The 10,316-nt window shown below is 39.9% G+C and overlaps 1 long non-coding RNA gene across 1 annotated transcript; it reads right to left on the minus strand.

Moving 5' to 3' along the window:
• Nucleotides 1–266: 266 nt before the first annotated feature.
• On the minus strand, nucleotides 267–4,320 carry LOC138167968 (uncharacterized). Its single transcript, XR_011170007.1, has 2 exons — nucleotides 2,103–4,320; nucleotides 267–932 (listed from the first exon to the last, which is right to left on the minus strand). It is a non-coding gene; the product is annotated as an uncharacterized lncRNA (long non-coding RNA).
• Nucleotides 4,321–10,316: the final 5,996 nt, after the last annotated feature.

Raw genomic sequence — 10,316 nt, forward strand, 5'->3', positions numbered from 1 at the left:
GATTCTTTTTATGTATTATCTTCCCCCATTAGGATGTAAGCTCTTGGAGGACAGGGACAATTTTCTTTTTTCTTGTATTTCTATCCCCAGAATTTGGTACAGTGCAATTACTCAGACCACAGTGAGTACTTAATAAATGCTCTAGGTATCTAGAATTTTCCTATAATTGGCCCAAGGAAATTCATCAGTAAGGAAAGTCTTCCCATAGAAGGCTAAGTAGAGCTCTGTGTAATGCCAAGCCAAGGCAACTTCCAAGGTTCAGAATACCAGCATAGTAACTCTCCATTTTATTCAGTGACAAATTAAGGCAAAACATTCATAGAAAAGAGAAAATCAAAATACAGCATTCACCAATTAGGATTCAATAATTTCCAAGTACTACTCCACCCCTGGAAAGTACATTAATTTTGTCCATTACAAAGTCTCTCTTCTCAAATGAAGATTAAGATTAGTTTCCAATCATAAAGTATATTCATTTGGTCAGTCACAGAGCACAGAGCACAGTCAAGTTTCCCACCTCTGGATCACAACTGAATTACAATTATCATCAGTTAATGCCAAGCACCTTCTAAAAAGGAGCAGTAGAGAGTTCAAAGGCCATCTACCCCTGAGTTACAGCAAGGTTAAGATATCATCACAGCATTTAATACCCAAAGAGAGGCCTTTTCCTCATCTTGACCCTAGGCAAGTTCTCAGCAATCTCTTCCTGGGGAGACAAAGCTTAACAAAGCCACAATATACATTGCCAGTGTCCTCATCAATTCACTCTCTGCTTGCAGAACAATCTCAGGACCCCTGAAAATATCAGCAAGACCCTCTTCCAGGATTTCTGCAAACGTATAACAAGAATATCCTTCTTCAGGGCTTCTGAACCAACAGCAAGGTTCCAGGACCTCTGCAACACTAGCACTGTGCTTCACCAGTGGAAGGATCTGGCAAAACAACATCAAGACAGACAGACAAAATACAGGCATCAGTCATGTCTCCTCAGTCCTTGGCAGCTCTGGGTGGCAGCTCTCAAAAGTCCCGGGCAGCTCTTACTGGCTCTCAGCAATCCTCCACAATGCTGCTCCCAAAAGTTCTTCTGCCTCTCTTTGCTGGGGCCTCCTCTCTAAATCTACAGCACCAGCTCCTCCCAGTTCAGCCCTCTCTTTTCAGTCAAAAAGTCCATCCCACAAGTGGGATTCACAAGCTCTGGGTTTTAACACAACCTGAAAACCAAGCCAATACATGGGGATCTTTAAATTCCACTACTATTTCACTCTGTCAGAATTTACTGACTTTTATCTCCCCTTGGAGGAGATAATAGCAGGCAGCTTTCCAGGAAAGGCCCAGGTCTCCTTGGATGTGGCAAACAAGCTATCCATGGCCACACACATGAAAGGCTAAGTAGGAACTATACACCTCCCACACTTAAAATTACCAAGATGAACATTTTGATAGCATTTCATTGCTTACAAGCTGTTTAATCCAAACAATCCAATAAGGCAGGGATTATAAGAAATACAATTCTCATTATACAAATGAGGGAAAGTATGAAAAATGATCTTTGATCACAACTAATGGGAGCCAATAAAGAGGAATTAGATAGAGATCTTCAAGTCTAATTACTCTTAATTTCAAAAACCCCATTCTACACTCTCTAGTGCCTTTTTTTTTAAACTGGTTCACTTTAGGGAGCCCAATCAAAAGAAGACAGTAAGCTCCTACATGTCTAGGTGGAGGAGCCAAGCACAAGAGGAACCCAGAACAATGGTTGTCCATTGTTGAACAATAGCAGGACCATTAATATATGGCTGAAAACCCCAGAGAGGCAAAGGCTTACACAGACCCTCTATATGTAATCCCTAGAAGGGAAGGAGAGACAGAGCTAACAGAGAGAAGCAATGATCAAATTGCTCCTGTGATAATCTTGATCCAGCAAAGGACAGGGGAACTTTTGGAGGAAGGGGATAAGGGGTGCCATGCTCCTATGCCCTGCAAAGTCTTCCTTGGGCAGAAGGATGATGAAGCCACAGTCTGGAAGCAGTGATGGGAACTCAGGAAAGACAACTCCCCTAGGACTGAATTGCCATCAATGTTAAAGGAACAGCTACTGTTACCTGTTCTCCTGGGTTGCCTCAGGGGGAAGGGCACAGGTACTTGGGGAGCAGGCAGATGCTGGAAAAAGACAAAGGAACCCAGAGTGACACCAGCCCTGCCCTTTGGTGCCCCTAGTCACACCCATTGGGGCTCCCCTGGAACCACATGATCTTAAAGGGGACCCTAACACAGTCCCTCACTCTTCCACATCTTCCAAAGCACTAAATCACCACCAGCTCCTTGGTCTAGCTTCCATGGGGGATGAGGGGGTGAGGGTGAGGAGTGGGGTAAAGGGGAATTTCTGAAGCACTACAGTGAGTTACATAAAAAATCTCCATGGTCCCCAACACAGGAAGACTTGAGAGATTCCTAGAGGAGCAAGACAGATTCAGACCCTGACAGACATATACATCAGCCCATTTACTGCAGGATCCCAAAGAAGACAATCTCCTCTGAATCCTGCTTTCAAGCTAATTCAAAGTTGTTCTATCTCTTCTGGAGCCCTTATGTTCATTATTTGTCCTGAAGTGAATTTCTGACAACACTTTTATGGTTATGGTTATTGTTGTTGCTGAGTCATTTTCACTGTGTCCAACTCCATCACCCCATTTGGGGTTTTCTGGCAAACACCCTAGAGTGGTTTGCCATTTCCTTCTGCAGCTGATTTTACAGCTAGGGAAACTGAGGCAAATAGGGTGAAGTGACTTGCCCAGTGGGGTCACACAGCTAGCCAGTGTCTGAGGACAGATTTGAACTAAGAAGATGAGTTTTACTCACCCTGCCCACCACTCTGTGCATTGTGGTGTCCTCCAGAGTTTGTAACATTTACTACCTTTATAACCCTGGGCAAATGATTACGCTTTATTGGTCTTCAGTTTCTTCATCTGTAAAATGTAAAGGTTAAACTAGGTGCTCTCACAAAACACCTCCCAGTTTTCAAATTTACTGGTAAAAGTAAACAACATTTCAAAGCCAAGCAAAAATGATTTATGAATTGTGTACTGGTGTGGAATTATTCTATTTAGAAAGATACAGAATACTAATTCGTGATACTAGATATCTACATAAATATCTGAACAGCCTCTGTAATTTTTTAAATCAAGATTTGTAATTTCAATAGTATCTGGTAAAGAAACCTGTTCCACCAAAGCCAATCTATAATTTCACAGCAACAGTCTAATATATACTTAATTCACAGGACTAAAGATCCAAGAGCTGGAGAGAACTTCAGAGGCCATCTAGTTCAACCCTCTCACTTTACAGATGAGAAACAAAGATCCAGAGAGGTTATTTGAACAAGGTCACACTATTAGGTAGGGCCAGGATTCAAACCCAGGTCTGACCCCAAATCAGGCAACTTTCCATTTGTACCATACCACCACTCATATTGACATAGGTATACATTTGATTCCTCCTATAGAATATAAACTTCTTGAAGAAAGAAACTGTTTCAGTTTTGGTTTTGTATTCCCAGAGCCTTGCAAGGTTGCCTGGAACATAGAAGGCACTCAGTGAAGTCTTGTAGAATTGAATGGAATGGGCTGCCTAGGCAAGCGTCCCTTCCCTCTCACTGGAGGTCTTCCAGTGGAAGCTGTAGGACAAGTTTATCACGGAGGCTGTAGAGGTGAGTCATTGGACTAGCTGCCCTCTGAAGTCCCTTCCAGCCCTTGAAGACTGTGAACCACCATAACCTATCCCTGAGTGGAATGAGTTGCCTGGCTGGTTAGACAGCTTCCCAGTGCTAGAAGTCACAAGCAGAGGCTGGACGGCTGTTTTGGGGGAAATCACCTCCCTCAAGACCTATCAACCAAAATTCAACCAACAAACAAGCATTTATCAATTGTTTACTATATGACAGGCACAGTGCTGGGGATGGAAGTCTGAGAAGCAAAGTCCAAAATTAAAGAGTTCCTGCCCTCAAGCTTATACACTATCAGGGGAGACAAGGCATAGGTGAGGCCAGACACCACATCTTCTATCCACTCAATATCCCTGCCCTAGGCTCTTCACACAGCAGTCACTTAACAAGCATTTGCTGCACAATGGTCTGCTGGCTGAATAAAATCTCACATATCCTCTGCCTGCACCTCTTCTCAAGGGTGGGGCCTCCTGCAAGTCCCTTCCTCTGCTGAGGACTTAGTTTATCACCACTGTCCAAAGGGGTCCAGGAGATGATGGGAAAGCACCCAAGGTAGCTGAAGTACTGTGACTCTATGACTCCTCCCATTCCCTGAGCTTATACCCAGGCCCAACTTACCCCCCCCCCCACACACACACACACACAGTCTTTGAAGGAGTGATTCTGACGTCCTGGGATCATACTTACCATTTGTATTGAGTTCTCAGACCTTGTATGTGGGTCTGTGTTGATTTCACAGGCACACAGTGAATGGATGATGGTGTCAGCAACGTGTATGAATGTTGTTTTGGGTCTGTTAAGTTTTGTATTCCCAGAAACAGAACCTTGAGCTTCAATATGGAATGAAAACTGGACAAGTAACTGGATGAGGAACTGGATGAAGAGCTGAGAGCTGCCTACCTTTGAATCCAGGCAACAGTTGGATAAATTCAGGCAAAAGGTGGGACCATGGAAGAGGAACCAAGGAATCTGAGAGCCAGCCTCCAGCCAAGATGAAAAGACCTCTTCTTGAGTATTTAATGCTAACTAAGACAATCATGATTTACTGTGACCTAGGGGTGGAGAACTTTGACCTTTGTGTCTCTTATGTGGACTTGTTCCTTAAGGGTAATTGAGTTGTGAGGACTTACAGAATTATTTTACTTTGTGGCCCTTAGAGAGGCTTGGTCCTTAAGGATGACCGAGTTAAGGATTTATTGAATGCTTGAACTTTTTGTCTCTTAAGGAAGTTTGCTCCTTAAGGATAATTGAGTAAATGACTTACTGAATTACATCTTTTAAACTTTAAAATTATGTAGCCACTTTAGCGATAAGTTATTACCTTATAACATTGTGAATGCTGTAGTTTGATTTTTGTGAATATTTTACTTTAATTTACTGCAAAATAAATAAAGAGTTCACTATACTATGTGATCAGAATCTTAAAGCTGTTCACTACAGCAGTCCCCTGAAAAGGCCTTGCTGCTCATGTTTCCCTTTACAAGTTGTTATTGTATAAACTGTCCTCTAGTTTCTGATCACTTTGCATCATTGAGGTCTTTGCAGGTTCTTCTAAACCATCTGCTCAGGCAATAGAATCATACTACATTTATGCACCATCATTTGTTCAGCCATTCCCCATTTGATGGGCACTCCTTTCATTTCCAGTTCTTTCTCAGCATAAAAAGAAATCTTAGAAATTTTTTTTTTCTAAATGGGTGATTTTCCCTTTAATTTCTTTGGGATATAAGCTCAATAGCAGTATTTCTGGATCAAAGGATATACACAGCTTAGTATAAAAATCCAATCCTGAAAATTACACCAAAGGACTTTTCAAGTATAGTCTCCAACAAAAATTCTAGATCTTTTTCTGGGAATTTGGAAAATCTCCAAAGGATCATACAAATCATTTAGTTCAGCAGTGGCATCATCCTTCCGCCTGAATACCTTTACCAGTACCTTACAGTACCCCATGTGATACACAGTAGTATATAAAATCCTTTCAATACCACTATCATAATCTGTTAGAAAGATAATGATAGTGTAATGTAGGAGCTAAGCAAGGATGGGAGTACGCACCTAAGTGCAGGACTATCCTTAGATTATAGAAGGGATGTCCTTTTTTCTGTGATTAGGAGGAAGTATGGAGTAAAGAGAGGATAATGATGGTCGGAAGTTAAAATTAGGTATATAACATTCAATAAATTGGGTTTTTAATCAATGATTACTGCAATCAATTCTATTGAACTGGTGCATAAAGGTGGCATTGAACTGGACCCTAATTAACATATAAGTTGGGAGATAAAACAGGGATGGGGAGAGATTTCCCTCAGCAAATTTCTCAGATCTCTCAGACTAACCTCTCCTATGCATTTTTCTCATTCTAAATTGTATTGACATTGATGTGCACAGGTGTTTCACCTCTCTCTATATAAATTCCTTAAGGACAATCTTTTCTCCCCGTCTTTGCAATGTTCAACATGGAACCCAGTTCCTTGAGTATGTCACACGAGAATCATAAACTGCTTGACGGCAGGACTATCTCATCTTTGTCTTTCTATGCCCAGATATAGGACAGTACTGGCACCTGTATATTTAATGAATGGTTGATGACTGGAGGAACTGGGGATGTCCTATTTCTCCCTCTTCAATTATCTATCCCACTCACAACTTTACTCAACTTTTTCTTCTCAAGCTAACACAGTATGCTTCATTCCATCCTTTCATCCTGCTGACCTTTCATAGGTCAATGAAAAAATTGAAACCATTCATCAAAAGTTCCATCTCCTCCACACTTTCTGCAGGAGGCCTTTTCCAATACCCTCCAGATACTAAAACTGCTTTTCCCTTTAGTCACCTAATATTCATTCCATATGTATCTTGCATATCCTTATTTATGAAGGTCTCCTCACTAATTATAACTTCTGGAGGGAAGACTGTTTCTGCTTTTTATTTGCTTACTGTTGGTTCCCCACCCCTGCTCTAGTGCTTAACATAGTGGCTGACATAATACGGTACTAAAGGATAAATCAATGCTTGTTGATTGAACTTCACCTGGAGAAGACATGATAGGTGACTTCCAAGTATTGGAAAGATTGACATGTGTAACAGAGTTGAGATTTATTCTGTTGGACCCCAGGAGCCAGAATGAGGAGCAACAGGTGAAAGCTAAAAAAAAAACCTTACTAATAAAAGCTTCAGATAAGCAGAATGGACTCCCTCAGCAGGTTACCCTCATTAGAAATTTTCAAATGGATGGATCACTCCTTGTCAATTAAGTTACAGAAGAGATTTTTCAGGGATGTACTGGACTAGATGGATGCCAAACTCCCTTTAATCAATCAAGCATTTATTAAGCTGTTACTTATAAGTCAGGCAATGTGCTATAAGAAAAAAAAACTTACCAAGGCTTTAAGGAGCTTCCCTTCTATCAAGGGAGACAAACTGTACACATGTAATATACACTAATTTTGACAAGTGCTAACAGCGCTAAGCATCAAGCAAGGTCTCTTCTAGAAGGTAGCATTGATCTGAGCTTTAAAATAAGCTAGGGATTCTAAGAGGCACTGGTGAAGAACTACATTCTAAACATGGAAGACAGTCTTAGAAAAGGAGAGAGGAAGTAGAATGTCACGTGGAAGAATAGCAATGTCAGTCTGTCTGGACAGTACTATAACGAAGAGGATTAATGTAGGAAAGGCTGGAAAGACAGATTGGAGCCAAGTTATAAAGAGCTCGGAATACCAAAGGAGTTTGCATTTGATATTAGAAATTACATGGAGTCACTGGTGTTTACTGAGCAGGGAAGTGATATGGTTAAATTTGTTTTAGGAATGTCCTTTTTGGAATACAGGAAGAAAATGAAGATAGGAGAGGGGAAGACCAATAAGGGGACCATGACAATAATCCCAAGTAAGATAAGATAACTTAGGAAGTACCTTTGAAGTAAAGAGATTGGGAAACATACTTGAGAGAGGTTATAGTGTTGACAACTGATTGGATAAGTGGGAAGAGGCAGACGCTGAGGTTGTGAATAAGTTAGAAGAATGGGGCCCTTGAAAGAAATAGGGAAGCTCAGAAGAGGGGGCACTGGAATCTTTCATTCAAAGATTTAGAGCTATTTAAATTGGGATCTGAACACGTCTTCCTGACTTTAAACCCAGTCCAGTAATTTGTCCAGTGTGCTATATGTACCACTCTGCCTCTCAATGTTGAGTCTGAGATGTTTTGGGGTATCTAAATAAAAATGTCCCATAGGAAATAGGTGATATTGAATGGGAGTTCAGGAGAGGCTGTGGTTGGATATACATAGATATATACATGTGTATGTATGTGTCTGACTCTCCTACATATAGATAAATGAACTCACAGGAAATACGATCACCAAGGATGAGTTTAGAGAGAAGAGGGCCAGGGAGACAGCTCTGATTGTTGGAGAGAGAGTAGGCATTCATCTCAGTGCAGGCAAAAAACAGTAAAAAAGCACGGGAAAAGGAATAATATCTGTGGCTGGGAGATTGCAAGATTATTCAAACTTGTTTTGCACAGGGTCTAATTCTATTATATTTTGTACTATAACTATTGCATGCATATTGTAAGAGGATAGCACTAAGAGAGGAAGTTTTGATTACCATTTACATTGAAAAATTTATGCTAATGATCCAATCTCCCTGGGTTCCTAATAGTGCTTTGTAAATAACAGTTACAAAATTAAAGACTGCTAAACGGAATTAAAAGCAAACAAGAAAGAAGAATATTGAGATGTATCGAATGAGAACTGAGGCCATAAGGCCTTATATGGTTACAATTAAAGATATTACTTGTCATGTCAATTCTTCATATCTGGTGAAAGAAACAGATGACAGTCCTTCCCATGAGAAGGTTAAAGGATTTAATCACATTTTGTTACAATATAGATTCTGACATTTAACAAAGCTAGAAACATTACACATATGGATTTCATGCCACTGTATTTAGAGAGATGGGAGGGATGATTAAAACCTTTGAGTGTCAGAGTCAGGACTCAAAAAGGTTTCAGGCTAAAATTCAGAGCCAAGTAGAATGAAATGAAATTTAATGTAACTAAATGTAAGGTCCTACGTTTGATTATCAGATATGTGAATACAAAATTTAAAAATGATTAGAAAGTAATTCACATGAAAAATATCTAAGGGTTTTACTGGATTGCAAACCCAGTATGTCTCAAGAAAGTGATAAGGGAACCCAAAATGTGTAATTTATCTAACAAAAATGCTAACATGATATTAAGTTGAATTAATACAGGCATGACCTCAATCTGGACTATTGTATTCATTTTGAGGCACCATATTTTTGGAAGAACATTGAAAAACAGGACTGTCTTAAAGGGACAATAGGACAGTGGGGAAAATGGGAGATAATAACTTCCATTCAGTTGAAGAACGTTTAGTGAGGACCAGTGGTTCTTAAAACTTTTTGCAACCAAGAGCATCAGTACCAGAGCCTTCCCCCTCACTCAACAAGCAAAGAATTTTGTTTATATAGGTTATATCTACATATACTGTATCAAAAACTAAAACATCTTATTATTATGAAAATAGTTTTGACCTTGAGAAAACCCTTAAAAAGAGAACCACTGGCCTTAGGAAAATAAAACTTTGGGGGAGGCATGACAGCTCACCTTAAGTATCACAAAGGGCTGAAATGAGGGAAAATGACCAAATTTTGTCAACAAAGCTAAAAGAAGAAAAATGACTTAAAGATGCAAACAGGCAAATTTCAATATAATGTAAGGAAAAAATTCTAAACAAATGTTATCTAAAAGGGTAATAACCTTCCTCAGGAGGTAGAAGAATCCCTATCATTGGAGGTCTTCAAGCTAACACTGGATAACCATTTGACAGGGATAATGTGGGAGGATTCCTTTTCCTTTACAAGTTGAAATCAGATGACTTCTGAGAGCCACCTCTAAAAACTTGTGAGATCTAAAGATGAGGTATTGCTAAATAGATACTCCCACATTCTCAATGATTTTTTTGTCAGTATGACTATTCAGATATAAATAAAATGAAGGGTGCTACAAATGCAGGCTTGTAGGCATACATTACACTAATAAGTTTTGCTTGCATATTGTTTGCCTAATTTAGTTTAAGGCCTGAAGTCCAATCTGAGGATTTTCTATATTTATCAGTTATTCAGTTTCTTTCCAGGAAACTTTATATGGCTTAAAATATCAGAAAGTTTTAGTATTAATTATTCTGGTTGGATTTCTCATCAGCATGAGTTCTCTGATGTAGAATAAGATTACAACTCCGGCGATAAGCTTTTCCACATTGATTACAATGTAAAACTTTCACTCTAGTATGAACGACCTGATGCTGAACAAGAGTTGCCTTCTGAGTGAAAGCTTTCCCACATTCATGGCATTCATAAGGTTTCTCACCAGTGTGAATTCTACTGTGCCTGGAAAGAATCGAACTTTGAGTGAAGGCTTTGCCACATTCCTGGCATTTATAAGGTTTCTCACCAGTGTGGACTCTCCTGTGCCTGATAAGATGTGAACTTTGAGCGAAGGTTTTCCCACATTCAGCACATTTGTGGGGCTTTTTTCCAGTATGAATTCTCTGGTGCAGCCTAA

The sequence above is a fragment of the Petaurus breviceps genome, unplaced genomic scaffold (genome assembly GCF_028583685.1).
Source record: "Petaurus breviceps papuanus isolate PSGF00001 unplaced genomic scaffold, PetGlider_PUasm1.0 339, whole genome shotgun sequence".
NCBI classification, from domain to species: domain Eukaryota; kingdom Metazoa; phylum Chordata; class Mammalia; order Diprotodontia; family Petauridae; genus Petaurus; species Petaurus breviceps.